The sequence below is a fragment of the Taudactylus pleione genome, unplaced genomic scaffold (genome assembly GCF_031769625.1).
Source record: "Taudactylus pleione unplaced genomic scaffold, aTauple2 ptg000967l, whole genome shotgun sequence".
Lineage (NCBI taxonomy): Eukaryota > Metazoa > Chordata > Amphibia > Anura > Myobatrachidae > Taudactylus > Taudactylus pleione.
In genome coordinates this window covers 5,204,028-5,222,864 of record NW_028285368.1, presented here as the reverse complement: position 1 = coordinate 5,222,864, position 18,837 = coordinate 5,204,028, and the positions used below count along the sequence as shown (strand labels likewise).

Genomic DNA, 18,837 nt, shown 5'->3' with positions numbered 1-18,837 from the left:
GGGAGGATTTGTCACAGGATGGCCTGTGTAGTCGATGCCAGGTGGCTCCTGGCCCTTCCAGACCTTCTCTGGCGCAGGAACCACCGTGGGCGATGTTTTCTCAAGTGCTGGTGTCTATTGCAGACCGTCTGTCGGTCCCGACTGCTCTCCCTACTAGGGCGTTGCCCCAGCCGACCATCCCCCATTCCCCGGGTGTCCCGCAGTTATTGCGGAGTCCTCCTGGGTCTCAATCAGTGGGTCCCTATGCGGGGTTGCCTATCTATATACAGGCTTCCCCTGTGCCGCAGCAGCCTGTGGTACCTTTTCAGGCCCCTATGGAGACTCCTCCACCATGGGTGGATGTGCTCTCCAACTCCGTGCAAAATTTGGCGGCCGCTTCCTCGGCTTTTCAGTCAATGTTGCACACTGACATGCCTTCTAGGATTTCAAAACGCCCACTCATGACACGGGCTGCTCAGGTATCGGACTCAGAGGGTTCCTCGGATGATGGGGAGGTCCCTGATGACACTGACTCGGACGCCTCGGTCCAGGAAATGGATACCAAGTCGTCCATTAATGTGCGAGCACTAGTTAGGGCGGTGCGAGCTATTCTTATAGAGGATGAGGCACCGGTTCCTAAGTCGAAGTTTCCTAGTTTCAAAAAAACTAAGGTGGCTTCTGCGGTGTTTCCCCTGTCGGATCAGTTGACGGATCATATGGCGGTAGCTTGGCAGGCGCCCAGTAAGAGATTCCTTCCTCAGAAGCGGTTGGCTTCTAATTACCCCTTCCCTGAGGCACATTGTAAAAAATGGGAAACTCCACCGGCGGTGGATTCCCATGTCACCCGTTTAACTCGGGGCGCCACCTTACCATTACCGTCGATATCCTCGCTGAAGGATCCCACGGACAGGAAAGTTGAGACTTGCTTAAAGTCTATTTACTCCCTCTCCGGGGCGGTGGCCCGACCGTCCATGGCCATCTCCTGGGTGGCCAAGGCCATTGAGGGGTGGGCCAATGCATTGGAAGATACCTTCCCGGACGACGCTCCGGATGTCCAGCGGGCGTTGGGACAAATGAGGGACGCTGCTTCTTACATTGGAGAAGCTTCTTTAGATGCTAGTCTGCTGACCTCGCGGGTATCGGCTGCAGCGGTGTCTGCCCGCCGATCCTTATGGTTGCGGTCCTGGAGAGCGGACTCTGATTCAAAGAAAGGTCTGGAGGCCTTACCTTTCAATGGGGAATTACTATTTGGTCCGGACTTGGACAAAATAGTGGACACCCTGGCTAAATCCAAGTCGGCCTTCCTCCCTTCGGCAGCACTGCCTGCTAAGGTTCGGAGTTCGGCTTTTCGTTCCTTTCGGGTTCAGGGTAAGGCGAAAGGTCAGTCCTTCCCGAGACAGTCTGCGAGTAAGACTGCCTCTAAACCCAAGAAGCAAGCCTGGAGTGCTCGGCGCCCTTCTTCCAAGCAGGAAGATAAACCTGCGGCCTGATGGGACAGGCCTCCCTCTGGGGGACCTCAGAGTGGGAGGCCGACTTCTTCTATTTGCCCAGTGCTGGCACAATACCACCACGGATGCCTGGGTTCGAGAAGTGGTCTCCCAGGGGTACGCCCTGTCTTTTCGGCACAGACCACCCCACCAGTTTTTCTGCACAAGTCCTTCTCAGGACAAGACCAAGGCGTTACAGGTTCAGGAGGCTATAGAGTCCTTGCTGAAAGCAGGGGTCATTGTTCCCGTTCCTCTATCACAACGAGGGACGGGGTATTATTCGTCTCCAATGGTTCTCATCGCCCTATCCTCAACTTGAAGTCTCTGAGCAAATTCCTCAGAGTTCCAAAGTTCAGGATGGAATCGTTACGTTCCATCATTCTGGCGATGGAACCGGGGGATTACATGGTGTCCCTGGACATCCAGGACGCCTACCTCCATGTTCCGATAGCATCTTCACACCAGCGGTATCTGAGGTTCGCTATCCTTCAACACCACTATCAGTTCCGGGCGCTACCCTTTGGTGTCTCCACGGCACCGAGGGTGTTCACGAAGATTATGGCGGTCATGGCCGCACATCTTCGGAACCAGAATGTATGGCTGCTGCCGTATCTGGACGACCTCCTGTTGCTGGCGAACTCCCCGGAGGTACTGCTTCAACATCTCCACCTGACGATCGCTTGCCTGCAAGCACACGGGTGGTTGATAAATTGGAAAAAGTCCTCCCTGATTCCATCACAGCGGATGGTTCATTTGGGAGCCCTGCTGGATTCGCGTCAGCAAAGGATCTTCCTGACTCCGGAGAAGGTCGCCTCCCTACAGCTGCGGATACGCAGTTGCCTGAGCCGTTGCCGCCTGTCGGTCCATTCGGCTATGAGAGTTCTGGGGTCCATGGTGTCGACATGGTGGAATTTGCCCAGTTCCATTCCCGGCCCCTGCAGGGGCTGATTCTATCAGAATGGAACGGGTTACCTCACCGGATCCGCTCTCAGGTGCTGGTGTTGTCTCCGGACGTTCGGCAATCTTTTTGGCTTGGTGGCTTCAGACAGCTCATCTGGTCGAGGGGCACCCATTTTGGATCCCGGACTGGGTCCTGCTCACGACGGATGCCAGTCTCCGGTTTTGGGGGGCAGTGACCGGCTCTTTGTCGCTTCAGGGTCGTTGGTCAGCGGAAGAAGCACTTCTCCCCATCAACATCCTGGAACTGCGGGCAGTGTACAGGGCCCTGCAGTCGTCCGGCCCCGCTCTTCACGGAAGGGCGGTACAGGTGCAGTCCGACAACGCCACCACGGTGGCGTATATCGACCACCAAGGCGGAACTCGCAGTTAGACAGCGATGTCGGAGGTGTCTCGTATCCTGACTTGGGCGGAGGGTCACATTCCAGCGATCTCGGCGGTCTTCATCCCCGGAGTCCTCAATTGGGAGGCGGACTTCCTCAGCCGTCACGACGTGCATCCCGGGGAATGGTCGCTTCACCCAGAGGTGTTTCAGCTACTCGTGGACAGGTGGGGACTGCCGGAGCTGGACTTGATGGCCTCCCGTCACAATCACAAGTTGCCCGTTTACGGGTCAAGGACGAGACGCAGGCGCAAGTCTGGTGGACGCGCTGTCGGTGAAATGGACGTTTCACCTGGCGTATCTGTTTCCTCCGATATCCCTGCTTCCTCGGGTTCTGCGGAAATTCAAGCAGGACGGCGGCATGCTCGTGCTGGTAGCTCCGGCGTGGCCCAGACGTCCTTGGTACTCCGATCTCAGGGGCCTCTCCATCGACGCTCCGTACCTTCTTCCTCAGCGTCGGGACCTGTTGTCTCAGGGGCCCTGCCTTTACCCGGATCTGGGTCGGCTGTCTTTGACGGCGTGGCTCTTGAGACAGCCGTCTTGAGGTCTCGGGGCTTCTCCAGTTCGGTTAGTGGTACCATGCTCAGGGCACGCAAGCCTGCTTCAGCACGGATTTATCACAGAGTGTGGCACACTTACTTTCAGTGGTGTGAGTCCAGACATTATGATCCTCAGGTGTTCCGAGTTTCTAGGATCTTGGAATTTCTTCAGTCAGGATTGGATCTCGGCTTACGCCTTGCATCTCTGAAGGTTCATGTGTCCGCCTTGTCCGTGTGGTTTCAACGGCGGATTGCAATACTACCAGACGTTCACACCTTTTTCCAAGGTGTTCTCAGGATCCAGCCTCCCTTTGTGGCTCCTTGGGACTTGGCGGTGGTGCTACGGGTCCTGTAGGGTCCTCCGTTTGAGCCTCTTGAGGCGGTGGAGCTCAAGTGGCTGACATTTAAGACTGTTTTTCTCCTGGCAATTGCTTCGGCCAGGAGGGTGTCTGAATTGGGGGCGCTTTCCTGTCGCCCTCCTTTCCTGATTTTTCACCAGGACAGAGCGGTGCTCCGCACTCGTCCTGAGTTTTTCCCAAAGTGGTCTCGAAGTTCCACATTAATCAGGAACTTGTTGTGCCAGCTTTTCAGTCCCCTGATCTTTCAGCTGGTGAGACTTCCTTAGATGTGGTCCGGGCGCTTAGAATTTATGTAGACCGGACGGCTTCGGTTAGGAAGTCTGATTCCTTGTTTATCCTCTTTGGTTTTCACAAGAGGGGTTGGCCTGCCAACAAACAAACGTTAGCCCGTTGGCTTCGTTCCGTTATTTGTGAGGCTTATGCACAGGAGGGCTTACCTGTGCCAGCCTCTGTTAAGGCTCATTCCACTCGTTCTGTGGGTCCCTCTTGGGCTGCTAGACGTGGCGCTTCTGCTGTTCAGCTGTGTAAGGCGGCCACTTGGTCTTCAATTCAAACGTTTTTGAGGTTCTATGCGTTTGACACCTGTACTGCTTTGGGACATCCCCAAGGTCAAACCTGTGGACCCCCTATGGACCCTGAAGTAGAAAACAAGAGATATGGTAAGAACTTACCTTTGTTATCTCTGTTTCTACGAAGTCCATAGGGTCCACAGGGCGCCCGCCCTGACGCACCTGGCTTCAAATGGGCTGTGTGGCTGGTCACCGGTTTTCCGTCTCCCATTTCTGTGAGTATGGTTTCTTGTGTGTTCCAGTCTTCCTTCTCTCTGTTTAGTCTCCTCCTCCGGCCTTGGCTGCTTACCAACTGAGGTGCTGTGGCCGGGGGCGGGGTATAGAGGAGGACGGACCCAAGTGCATCCTGGGAGCAGCTAAAGCTTTAACTGCGTGGTGCCCATGGATCCAGATCCAGCTATACCCCAAGGTCAACCCTGTGGACCCTATGGACTTCGTAGAAACAGAGATAACAAAGGTAAGTTCTTACCATATCTCTTGTTATTAAATGCATAACCAGGATTGTTTTGAATTTAATATTACTGCATTTTTAAAACCCAAAGAGAGAACTGCCGACAAGCAGTGGCTTTGAAAAATCAGCGGCTATTGTCACTGGAGGTTGATTGCCATCTCTTCATATACAACTGGCATGTTAACCACTATGGCCCGTAGTCAATTAACCGCGAAAAGTCGGAATCCGTGAAAAAGTATCGCTAATTGCAGCTTTTCGCCAGGCAGAAACTTATCTCTGTATTCAATTGCAAAGACTTTTCACGTACGCGAAAACGCAATGCAATGTACTAGGCGAAAAAGATTCTCCTATGAATAGGTGGAGAAAAAAAGTGCAAAATTGCTATTTTGGAGTGCAAAGGTGGGGAAACCACTCAGCACCCTTGGGACAGCCCGCCAAAGGATAACTGCGTAAAAAAAACCTTAAAAAAAATAAGAACACCCCAAAAAATTACTTAGAAAAAGGGGGCTAAAAAGTGCAAAGTGGGGGTACAAACTTAAAAACTAGTGAAATAGACTTTTGGGGGGTGAGGTGTTTTTTTTATTTTTTTTGCAGGTGGTTGCTTCAGGTGCGTTTTTATAGATTATTTAAAACTTTATTTTAGCGACTTTAAACCGTGCTTTCACACATTTTCAGGTACCCAAATTTGACAGGACTACTTGTTTTCGCAAAAAAAACCTGCTTAATGCTATTCTTCATCACTTGTGCAAAGATGCTAATTAGAAGAAAATGACAGACCTTCAGTATCCCCAAATAGTCTATTAGGGCTATTCGGGGACATGTACATTTGTACATTGATCCCCAAAGTTAGTGCATCTTTTAGGGGGTGTCAGGCTGATTTACCACATTCCCTCAGCACTTTTCGACTGGTTTGCATTCGCCAGGTTGCATTTTCGCGTACTTAGGTCGAATCGCGGGGACGCACGTGAAAAGTTTCTGCGGCTAAAACACGAGAAGTAGGCGAAAAGTACGGCAGGCAAAAAAGTATCGTTGGTGTGAAACTAATTGAGTACGGGCCTTAATTGGCTAATATTTGTTTCCAAAATTATTATTTTTTTTTTTTTTAATTTACAAATTATGCAAATAATAGCTACTTAAACATGATTCAATAATTCAATATTTTTTTTTAACAAAAATACAAATCAAGTTTAAATAGTTATTATTTAGGTTCTGTGAAGATTTTTATCCTGTGTTTCTCCATGCAGACTTTGAGGTAATCCACCATCTACTTTTATTTTAAATGGTCCGGGTTTCTTTTTTTGTTCAAGTGTGTGTTTTTTGGCCGGTCTGCATGGTAGTTTTTATTAATTATGTTTTATATACCAATTTTTATTTGGACCTTTTGTATGTAAATAAATACATTTTTATTCATTCCGGAGTACAGCCTGATGTTTCCTTGTGGATTGATCTGCTTAAACCTAATTTTTGCTGGTATGGAACCTAATTGGACATAAAGAAACCCGCTTATTGCTGATAACTTAATACTTGCCTATAAAGAAACCTTTATGCATCTTGCTTTATCACTGTAAAAGTCAGTTTGGGTACACCTGCTTTCTTATATACCTACTTGGGTGAATGGTGTATATGGTCGGATGGCCGTACATATTTAACTCTAGGGGCCAAATGTAATGGGGTGAGAGTTTAGAAAATGTGAGAGACAACTGTCATATTTTTAAACTCAGCCAATGTAATAAAGTTACAGAACATGAAAACTTGCATGTTTTCCAGACTAAAAAAACTCTCAAGATTTAAGCTATCATCCAGGTGTTTCCTGATTTGAAAATACAACTTGAGCTATTGGTGTCTGTGAGAGTTTAGCAGTAAAACTCTTACACTATTCTCGAAACTCTCACCCTATTACATTTGGCCCCAAGTGTTTTAGTGTGAGTCCGGTACGCCATGATTATAATTTGGGACTAATTAATGATTACTATTGAAGAAAGAAAGCTCCTATTGACTAAATATATTTTACTAAACAATACCACCCATTGTATATTTTTTTTAAGCTTTTCATTCTATGCACTTGAACATAATCACTGTTGAATTGAAGAGGCGAAAAAGAAGGCAGAACAATACTCTGCAACAAATTTTTGCCTGAAAAGGGACATATTGTATTCTTTATTGTTTCATACAATTTTATTATATAATCTGTATTTGCGCCTTTTTCTGTGTATCCCAATCTAAAAATCAGTTCTTTCTCTGTTGACTTATCGGTGTGGTGATACCCATTTGATTTGGATATACTAATTAAGGCTGCTTATGCGCACATTTTAAAGGTCAATATATTTTTTTACAATATGGACTAAGGTTGTCAGGGTCAAAAGGCTGACTCACAAATGTTCGACACAGAAAAGGTCGACATGTTTTTTTTGGGGTTTTTTTTCGTTATGTTGACTCTAACTCTCTCCCTAGTGCCTAACCCTAATCCTCCACCAAGTGCCTAACCCTGATTCTCATCCTAACTCTAAAAAATGATGAAAAACCATGTGTTGAGCTTTTGACCCTGTCTACCTTGTGCCTGTCAACCATTTGTTTCGACCTATTGACTGTCTATCTAGACATGTAGTTCTTCCATCCTTATACCGGCTTTGCAGGAAGAGATGGAGAAATAAACTGCTGTGTGCAGTGATCACATTGAAGAGATAATGCCTCAGATTAACAAAGCAAAATCTCAATTTTACATGTCAGTAAATACTCAAGCATTTACCCTTATTGGGATATTATAAGGATCTCCATCTTATTGATGAAATGGATGCTAGAATTTTACAGATTTAGGACTGATATGCCCTCAACAGATTATTTGTTAGAAGTCTCTTTGTAAATACTTGTTGGTATTTTTACTCATTTATTTTTGTAGTCTAATGCTGCACACACACGTAAAGATTTTCTGTCCAACCATCCAACTAGTTGGCTGGTTGGAATGAAAATCTGGGAATTTATGGGAGTAAATGATGATCAGCAATTTGCTCCTAAATGCCAGAAAACAGATGAAAATGGTCATTAGACAATTTTTAAAAATGTTTGATCTAAATAATTTGTTCAAACAACAGTTTTTGTCCATTTTCCGGCGTTTGGGAGCAAATTGCTGATTGTCATTTGCTTTCATACCTTGCCAGATTTTCATTCCAACCAATCAACCAGTTGGATGGGTGGACAGAAAATCTGTGTACGTGTGTATGCACCTCTCTGCTGTGCCTGTTGTTTCTTTAGCTTGCTAAACATAAAATGCCATATTTAAGAAAGGAAGAAAAGCCGTTTTCAATAGAGATAGAGTTCTCCCTATTTAACAAGTCTACCAGCAGGCTTTAGCTATATACCCAAAGGATGAAAAAGCCTATTAGTGATAAGATGTTGACAGCAGAGGCTCCTAACAGAGGCATTGCCATGTCGCAAACGGGCAATGCATCCTGAGTCCAGAATCATTAGAGTAAAAATAAAATATACTTAAATAGAACTTTCAGAAGAAAAAATGTTTCATATTAATAATAGTGTTTTATTCTGTTTACCGAATCTGGTATTGTCATGGCTGTGATGCTTTGCATGGGGAAGCTATCACAGGAGAGCCCCTGTGGTGTCTATTACCGGTGATACCTGGCAAGCTATTGGTGTCTAAAATATTGATAATTTGGGAGAATCCATAAATCCCATGAAAATTAAATTTTTTATAGGATATAGGGCTCTTCTCCCTTTTTATAAACAGGCCCAACAATCTCCACCTTCATGTAAATAATAATAGTTATTTACAGGTTTCTCATACAATCATTTATTGCTGATTTAAAGGTTACAATATAAATCTAGGGAGGTGTGCGATCCGTCTTGCTAAATAACTTTATTGTGTGTTCTGGAAATAAAATTATTTACTCAAATATTTTATCAGTAATAGAATTCAATTATAGATCCACACCTTTACTATGGAGGCTGAATGTATTCACTTTATGTGGCACATAACAATACATCTATAATAATCAAAGGCCTCTATAAAGCAATTTCCTTCCTTTTTATATTCACATTCACAGTTCTTTTCTTGATTTGAAAGTCTAGGAAGCAGACATCAGAATATTATTTTATAGTTCTGGATGAACGACAGATGGTTATTTACTAACATTGCTTAGCCATGCAAATCCACATTAAAACCATAGCAATTAAACAGATTTGTTTTTCTTTAGGAAAATTTCTAGAATACAAAGGGCTCACACTTGTAGTAGAATAGCAAAGCAATATTTGTGGACATATATAAGAACTGCTGTGTAGTTATAATAAGTGTATACCTATTAAATTTCCTCCTGCTCACACATTTTTATTGAATGAGGAGCATTCAAAAAAACCAAAAATTAAAACCGATAAAGATGGTTCTTAACAAATATTGCTTAAATGTGCATGTCTACACTAAAAATTTACACTCTCTTGTAACTTGCAGTAAACAATTTAAGGTGGTTGGTTACTTTGCTTTTAAACACTTAGGGGCATATGTATCAAAGCTTGATGTGAGATAAAGTTGTGAGATATATATCACCAACCAATCAGCTTCTAACTAGGCTGTGTTTAAGAAATGATAGTTTGGAGCTGATTGGTTGGTGATGTTTATTTCACTATTTTATCTCGCATCAAGCTTTGATACATATGCTCCTAAGTGTTTCAAAATTTACACTATCTTGTAACTTGCAGTAAACAATTTACGGTGGTTGGTTACTTTACTCTTAGTGTAGACATGCACATTTAAGCAATATTAGTGAAGAACCATCTTATCTGTTTTTTTGTTTTTGTTTTGTAACCTTGGTAAGACTGAAACTCTTGTGCTTTTTCCACCTTATTCTAAAGGCGCACATCCACATGCTGATATTACTGAGAGATTGCACGATTACGACAACTTAATCGTGCAATTGCTCAGTAATCGTGCACAAATCGTGCACTCTTATGTCGGAAACGACCAGCGATGTGTGCTCCCGCTGGTCGTTTCCGACCTCAATCATCGGGTGAACAACCCGGTCAATCTGTCGATAACGACAGATTGGGCATGTTCACAAATGATGGAGGGTACCTACACTGAGCGATCAGTCGTTCAGTGTAGGCACAGCGCAGACTGTGAAACTACTGCACGATTACAATGTCGTAATCTTGCAGTCGTTTTTTGTTCAGCTAGTGGATGTGCCCCTTGAGTTGCCACTTGTTTATATCCTGTATTACCAGCGTAAGCCAGTAGGTGGCAAAATAGCATATTATGCTGAGTATTTATGAAAGTATATCTACACTATATTATTTGTGGCATTTCGGTTTTGCCGTCTTGTATTAAGCAATGTGGAATGTGCTTCATTCTCTTCCCTGATCACGACACAATGATTACCTAGTTATCGCTTTGCACCCCAGCTTTCTTATGTTTTGACTGCATCAAAATAGTATTTTTTTTGTGGTTTGCTATATTTTCCATGCTAGGTTATTTAGTTAATTCAATTAAATTGATTATAAGCACAACTAAAGTAGATGTAACTTTACCATGTGCTTAGATCTACCAATGGCATGTTTTGTTGACAAACGTAGCATTGGAAAACCGAAGCCAAGTCACTACAAATACGATACTATTATATATTTAAACACTTTGGTGCAACTATGTACAATATCAAGTCATGGATACAAAACATTTTTTTGTATCAAACCCAAGAAGATATCCAGCATTCCTGTGAAATAAAATATTACAACTCACAAATCCAGTACAGTGTATTGCTAATACAGGCTACACCACAGGTTCTCAAACTCTGTACTCAGGACCCCAAACAGTACATGTTTTCCAGGTTTCTTCACAGGATAACAAGTGAAATATTTAGCTTAAACTGTGTCAGCCAGTGATGAATACACCTGCTGGGTGATCTGGAAAATGTGAACTGTGTGGGGTCCTGAGGACGGGAAGCCGACAGACGTAATCTTGACTGCCGGCTTCCCAACTGTCTAATCCCGGCAAGTGTCTAAAGACAGGCGTCGAAAGCCCGACGCCTGTCATTAGACCTCCGCCGGGAGCCCGACACCCGGCTTACCGATCGAAGGTAAGCCAGGCGCGGACAGCCACGGGGGGGGGGGGTTAGGTTAGGGGCTCCCGGGGGGGAATTAGGCTTAGGCATCCCCCCCTCCCCCCCAGGAGGTTAGGGTTAGGCTAGGGGGGATTAGGGTTAGTCACCCCCGGGGGGAAGATTAGGGTTAGGCAGCCCCCCGGGAGACTTAGGGTTAGGCTGCGGGGAAGGGGGGTTTAGGCACTTTGAGGGGGTTAGGGTTAGGCCCTTGGGGGGGAGGTTAGGGTTAGGCACCCCTAAAGGAGGGTTAGGGGGTAGAATTAGGTTAGTTTATACTTACCGTCGGACGTTCGGGATCTTCACCCTTGCCGGGCTTCCGCTGTCGGGATTTGAACTGCCGGACGCATACTTATTCCCTGAGGACAGAGTTTGAGAACCACTGGGCTACATGATTCTAGCCACAACCTGTGCATATGTGATGAAGACAACTCCCTCTGCTTTTTTATTAATTTACTTTTCTATCTTTGCTTTGATTTTCTTTTTTATTCATATGTATCATTGTTTGTTGTTGTTTTTAATGCATACCTAATAAAAGATATCCATTAATATTGGCCCTGGATGCACTCCGCCAAAAGAGCCCTTGCTTCCCTCTTTTTTTTTTTTTTTTTTCCTGGATATATTGAATAGAGGTCATGGGATAACACCCCCACAGATTAATTGTGCATCTTTAAACATACTGGTGGAGTAGACCATCTTTCATTCAAATGAACATAAAACTACTAATCGCTAGCTTCCAGGGCAGCTCAAAATAGTCCCCTTTTCTTTACAGACTCTTTAGTAATTTCCTGTAGCACATGTAGGCCTAAATGTAATAGGTTCTGATTTGCTGGTTCCGGCATGATTTTTAGCACTATATCTCTTCTGCAGCACTTCTGGCTTTTCTCCCACTAAACACCTCTCTGTATCAGCACAACACCCAACCTTCTTCTTTCCAGGCTCTCCTTTTAATGTCACCGTCTTTGTTTTTTAGGGGTTTCAAAACCTCACAACCACTGTCCCTCCATCCGTCTGATGTCTCCTCACCCAAGTTTGTACTATGCATGTGACCAATCATTCATCACCCTTAGTGTGCGCGGTGGGATGTAGTTTTAGACACTGCCGCAATCCTCCTGTCATAACCAGAGTTGTAATTGGCGGGTCGCGGCCTCTGCCAGTGCTGGTGCTTTGACGCGGTCCTACTGGTGGGGGTGCTGGTATGTGGAGGTTGGCACGAGGTGCACGCGGATGTCCGAAGGGTACAGGCCATGAGGTGACAGGTGAGACTGGCAGCGCTGCCGCGCTGGGGATTGCTGGGCGCCAATATCTTGGTTTTGGGCATGTGACCTGAATGGGCCAATCAGGTTGGAACATCTTGTGTGTACTCTCAGCAGCCTATCATGCACTTTCCCATGGTACTTAAGGGTATTCATCACGCCCTCTAGTTGCCAGTGCAATGTATACACAGTGCAAGCTGTGTGAGAGTTCTCTGTGCTCCTTAGCTCGGTGTGATTATTGCAGTCCCAGCAGTGCTCCATTTCCTGCTCTGTCTCCATCACAGGCTGTTCCCGGATACCCGCATCTACCCTGCTATACCCCGTTACTCACCCCACGGTTTGTGAACCCTCCAGCTCTGCGGACTCAAAACCCACTCCACTACTTCAGAATTCCCGGTTAGTCAGTCACACCTCCATTGGACTTTTGTTTTCTCTGCCAGACACCTGCTTCCAGCCTCACTAATTGGACTTTGATTTTTTTTCTGCCTGACACTTGTTACCAGCCACACATCACTTGGACTTGTTTATTTCGGCCAGTTTATATATCTATCACCATTTCATGAATTATAATACTCCTATTAAACCTGCTGCATTTCAATACTGCAAACCCGTTCCAGTTTCTTCTTCTGCATCCACCCCAGGTTCAAAAAATAATCCAAACCTGATGCATCCACATCAACTAGAAGGCTGAGAGGGCGCACCAACCAAAGTGATATCCATGCTTTTGCGGGCAATCACATGTAATATACATGGAGAAATATCTTATCTTTTTTTGCCCTGATTTATAGGTGCAGTAGTACTCCAATGAGAGCAGTAATTTAATCATAGTTAAGACTCCTGGTATTCTACCTGTTGTTCTCTAATTAGAAATTCAGCTTTGCCTCTGTCTAACTAAAGAGAACAAAATGTGATGTTCTGGCAGAGTTTACTGTATGTTAGGTATGTCTTTTTTTCTATCTTGCCATCAATTTTACACAGCTGCAATTTTGTCAGCGGACAATAACTTCTAGTAAGGGCTAGCAGCCGGATTTCTTCATGAATTTAACAAGGTGCTTGAAAAATTATTTATGAGATTCTGGTCTCTTGTGACATGACAGCATCTTAAAGTTGCTGCAGTTTTGTTATCTGTGAATGGGATGAAGTCAGTGGACATGACAGTGTGCCAACAGTGTTCTAATGTCAGCTGAAGCATAGTCTCAGCAGTAGCACTTTAAAAATAAATCGTAAAGCATCTTTTCTAAAGTGATACTGCCGACAGTTAAAATGCTTTAACTTATATTAAAACTTTGTCGGTATACTTACATCGGCAGAGTTGTATGCTGTTAGCATTGCTACTGCATCTTTAGACACAGCTCTGATACTAACATATGCTAATGCCGCAGGATGCTTCTTGTGTAAATAGATGGTTCCTCCATGCTTGTGTGATCCACAGCTGCATCCGATGAAGCGGCATCGGATCACCATTGGGAATCTAAGTGCTTACTCAGAATAGCCGTTGGAACTCCTCTGCCGGTGCCAAGAAATCTGCATCGTAAGTCATAGTTCCTGGCCTCAGCACGGCCAGAAAACTGGGCCGACGCACCCCTATTTTCTAGGGACGCAGGCCGTCTCTGCATCGTCCCCTTCCACAAACAGACACAGCCTGTCAATTAGGCTGCAGTTTCCCCGACACTGCGTCTGGAGTCGCAGCTGCATTGTGTCACGAGCGCACTGTGGCTCCAGCGCATGCCCTGTCAACCCACCATTATGGATGTACACAAAAAACAAGTGGAAAAGAAGCTTGCAGGGGATTCTGGTGAGTCAGTCTGTCCCTAATAAAACCAAACCTAGGTGCAATGTGTGCTTCAGTTATGAACAATATTCTAAAGTATAGTCCCAGTGTGTGACTGCATTTTGGATAGCCTTGCTGCACAGACCTCTTTGCTCTTCAAAAAGTGACTTTGGGCTGGGGTATGTGCCACAGGTGGTCTCCCACCCAAGTACTAACCAGGCCCAACATTGCATAGCTTCCAAGATCAGACAAGATTGGGCATGTCCAGTGTGGTGTGGCTGTAGGTCATCAAAAAGCTTACTTTTAGACCTCTTTTACTTCTTAACTTTAGTAAATTCATTGATATGTTAAGAAATAAATATAAAATGTCATAGAAAAGATTGTTCTTTGAGTTCAAAATTATCTACAGCACCTGGTATTCCCAGGAGGGCTTATAAGTGTTCAAAAAGATTTCTCTTAGACCTCTTTTAATTCTCAACTCCATTAAATGCAATAGGCAGTAGGCACAATTAGGCGCTCCGTAGAGAACTGCTGATATAGTAAATATTCAAAATGGCCCCGAACGGGCACAGCATAGGATGACAAATTTTTATTATTTTTTTTCTTTTAATTCCGGTATTTTTATAGTTATGGAAATAATTGAGAGATTATATATATATATATATATATATCTCTATTATACTACTGCAAACGGACCGGCAATCCTCTGCTACAAAGACAACTTGCTGCGGTGCCCACGCAGTGGGTGGTCACTTCTTCACTCAATATAAGGTACGTTTTCACTTGTTCACACCTTGACAAAGGAGCCCAAGGGCCCTGAAACGTTGGAATTTTTATGACCAATTTTAATATACTTATTTTCATAACAGTCTACGAGTGCTGCAATTTTTCAGCTTCCATATACCTGTGTGTGTGTATGTATGTATGTATGTATATATATATATATATATATATATATATATACACATACATACATACATACATACATACATACATACACTCGGATAGGTTTTTAATAAATACAGATGTAGACAAATTTGTTAGTACCCTACCACAAAAAAAAATGACCCATATTTTTATGATATAACTTGAAACTGACAAAAGTAATTGGCATCCATCATTGTTTATTTAATAGAAAGCCGCATTTGATTTAACACACTATTTTAAATAATAAACCAAATGAAAACGGCATGGACAGAAATGATGGGACACTCTGCCTGATTCAGACCCACTCGCAAGCGGTCGATTATGTGCCAGTGTGCACGCGAGCCCTGGAGCGAGCGCCAAAAGCACTCGCTCCGTGGCTCACTTCAAAGGGGGCGGCTGTTGATGTTGATCGACAGCTCGCCCCGTTTTGTAGGCGTGGCGGGGGGTGGCTTCACAAACGGAGGCTTTCACAAGCAAATACCTGCCGTTTGTGGGCGGCCCCACTGACACCACCATCGTCAGTGGGAGAGCTTCCAGCTCTATTAGAGCCGGAAGCTCTCTGGGGCTGGCGGCAACGAGACTCTACCGCCATCATCCTGGCCGCTCGCAATAGCTGTGGGTGGTCACCCACAGCTATGCGAGCGGCCAGGAGGCCGCACGAACAACAAAAAAAGCCCTGATTCAGAGTGAGTGTCTCTGAATCAGGCCCTCTTAACCTAATATTTTGTTACACAACCTTTAGAGGCAAACATTGCACTCTAGCAATTTCTGTAGCTCTAAATGAGAAACTATTATAGAGTTGGGCTAGGTTGTGCTCCCTCATTATTCTCAATTGGCTTATACATTTTCCCCAGTGTAGACCAGATGTTTTTCCTGGTGCAATCCTTTTATGTAATAGCTGAATTAATTTCTGAAACTAAATCTACCCCTAATTCTCACTCAAGAGACCAGGGGTAAATTTACTAAGAATAGTGTCTGGTCGAGATGTCAATCACGGGTGTGTTTGGACATTTTTTTTTACCACTCGCAAATTCTGGTGAGAAATCATGACACTCTGTAAAACATAGGTGAAAACACAAATATAAATAAATACACCATCGGCCAGACTCGCAGGTACTTTCCATAGCCAGGAATACAACACAGAAATTTACCAAGAATCTTGATTATAATCATACGTGTAATTTTAACAACCTCTGTAAATAGAAGTTTTAAATAGACTACCTCCTGAGCTGCGTGTTTGGCAGAAACATACAAATATCAGTGTGATCTGTGTATGTTTCTGCTTGTAATTAGCCAATTAAAGGTCAAATAAAAAAAAGACATGGGGTCCCCACCCAAAAGCATAACCAGCCCCTGGCTCCTGGGCCAGTCCTGGTTCAAAAAATACGGGGTACAAAACTTGTAAGAGTCCCCCGTATTTTATGAACCAGTTCTGGTTTTGAGAATATGGGGAAAAAATGGTGTGGGGATCCCCGTAATTTTTATGACCAGCAGTGGACTCAAACTAGTCGGAGTCTAATGCCACAGCCAGGGGACCCTTTTCACCGGGTCACCCTGGCCAAAGCATTAACACCCCAAACTAGTCAGCCCAGGCCGGGGATTTCAGGGGAGGTGGGGACCCTTCCTGAACACCTTAGGCTTAAGCCCGGGGCTCTTCCCTGCACCCCTGGCCGGTGGGTACAGGGGTAATAGTGTTAATAATAGATGGGTACTATTGTTTTTTTATAATGGTACTACAGGTGCCTGCACTTTGGCACTTGTGGAACTACAAGTGTAAGCAGGTGGCCGGCACTCGTACCCTCACTGTAAAAAAAAAAAAAAAAAAAAGTAAAAAAAACACAGTGCACACACACACTGTAGAAAGTACAGTTTTATTACACACTAAACACACTCGCGTACACTTGCCTTCTACCCGGTGTTCGGTCCCCTTCTCCAGTAGAAATCCATGGTTATCCCAAAAGAAAAAAAATTATATACTCACCTACAGTGGTGCTTGAAAGTTTGTGAACTCTTCAGAATTTTTTAGATTTCTGCTGAAATTTGGCCTAAAACTACCTCAGATTTTCTCAAAAGTAGATAGATAAACTAAATCAAACAAATGAGAAAAAAAAAATAGACGTGCTAATTTTTTTATTGAGGAAAATGATCCAATATCACATATCTGTGAGTGGTAAAAGTATGTAAACCTTTCCATTCAGTATCTGGTATGACCCCCTTGTGCAGCAATAACTGCTCTAAACATTTCTGGTAATTGTTGATTAGTCCTGAACTTCGGCTTGGAGGAATTTTACCCCATAACTCCGTACAAAACCACTTCAACTCTGTTATGTTGGTGGGTTTCCTCGCATGAACCGGTCGCTTCAGGTCCTTCCACAACATTTCGATTGGATTAAGGTCAGGCCTTTGACTTGGCCATTCCAAAACTTTACATTTATTCTTCTTTTAAACATTCTTTGGTTGAATGACTTGTGTGCTTTGGGTCGTTGTCTTGCTGCATGACCCACATTCTCTTGAGATGTAGCTCATGGACAGATGTCCTGACATTTTCCTGTAGAATTCTGAATTCATCATTGATGGCAAGTCGTCTTGGGCCAGATGCAGCAAAACAGGCTCAAACCATGATACACCACCACCACCATGTTTCACAGATGTTTGAGGTTTTTATGCTGGAATGCAGTGTTCTCCTTTCTCCAAACACAACGCTTCTCATTCAAACCCCAAAGCTCTATTTTGGACTCATCTGTTCACAAAACATTGTTCCAATAGTCTTCTGGCTTGTCCAGGTGATTTTTAGCAAACTGAAGATGGGCAGCAATGTTCTTTTTGGAGAGCAGTGGCTTTCTCCTTGCAATCCTGCCATGCGCACCATTGTTGTACAGTGACCTCTTGATAGTGGACACATTAACATTAGCTAATGCGAGAGAAGCCTTCAGTTGTTTAGAGGTTACTTTGGGTTCCTTTGTGACCTTGCAAACCATTAGACGCCATGCTTTTGGCGTGATCTGTGTTGGTCAACCACTCCCGGGGAGGGTAATAATGGTCTGGAATTTCCTCCATTTGTACACCATCTGTCTGACTATTGATTGGTGGAGTGGATACTCTTTAGAGATGGTTTTATAACCTTTTTCAGCCTGAGCATGAACAACTCCCCTTCTGAGGTCCTCAAAAATCTCCTTTGCTCATAGCATGATACACTTCCACAAACGTGTTGTGAATAGCGCCAATCTCCTTTTGTTTGTGGCATGATACACTTCCACAAACATGTGTTTGGTATAGGCAATCAAAACCCCCGCAGCTTATAGACACTCAGTGGCCACTTATCTTAGAGTGGCCTCTGATTGACTGGTGGCTTGGCAAATGACGTGAACCACGAGGGCTCTGTCATTTACTGGGGAAGAGATGTATATGGAAACGCATACATCTCTTCAGTGTCTGAGGGGTCCACGTTATTCGGTTTCTTTTTTTAGCATGGCCAAGACTGGAGAAAAGGACTGACCTGCGTTTGGCGGTACAGTAGGTGTGTATTTAATTTTTATTTTTTTTATAGGGATGACCATGGATTTCTACTGGAAAAGGGGGCCAATCACCAGGGAGAAGGTAAGTGTGCTTACTGTGTAATAAAATTGTACTTTCTACTGTGTGTGTGTGTGTGTGTGTGTGTGTGTGTGTGTGTGTGTGTGTGTACGTACTGTGTTTTTTTGTTTTTTGTTTTTTTTTACAGTGGGGTTATGGGTGCCAGCGGCTAAAGGGCAGGCACGCTGGCACCTGTAGTCCCACTGTAAAAAACAATAGAAACCATCTATTATTAACACTATTACCCCCTGCACCCACCGGCCAGCCTAGGTCTGGGGTGCTCAGGAGAGGGGGATCCCTTTTATTTGAGGGTCTCCACCTCCTCTGAGATCCCCGGCCTGGGCTGACTAGTTTGGTGTATTAATGCTTGACCGGGGTGACCCATTGAAAGGGTCCCCTGGCTGTGGCATTACACTCTGGGTAGTTTGAGTCTGGTGCTGATTTTAAAAATACGGGGAACCTCACACCATTTTTTTTCCCCATATTTTTAAA

General features: G+C 44.4%; 1 protein-coding gene across 2 annotated transcripts in view; it reads left to right on the top strand.

The window, feature by feature from the left end:
- Positions 1-18,837, top strand: part of LOC148454933 (uncharacterized) — a 68,929-nt gene that overhangs the window by 2,132 nt on the left and 47,960 nt on the right. Inside the window, exon 2 of one of the 2 annotated variants that reach the window (XM_088460062.1) lies at positions 18,320-18,369. The exons of the other annotated variant lie outside the window; for it this stretch is intronic. The gene's annotated coding sequence lies outside the window, so the exon portion shown is untranslated. The remainder of the gene's footprint in view (positions 1-18,319; positions 18,370-18,837) is intronic. 2 annotated transcript variants of the gene reach the window in all.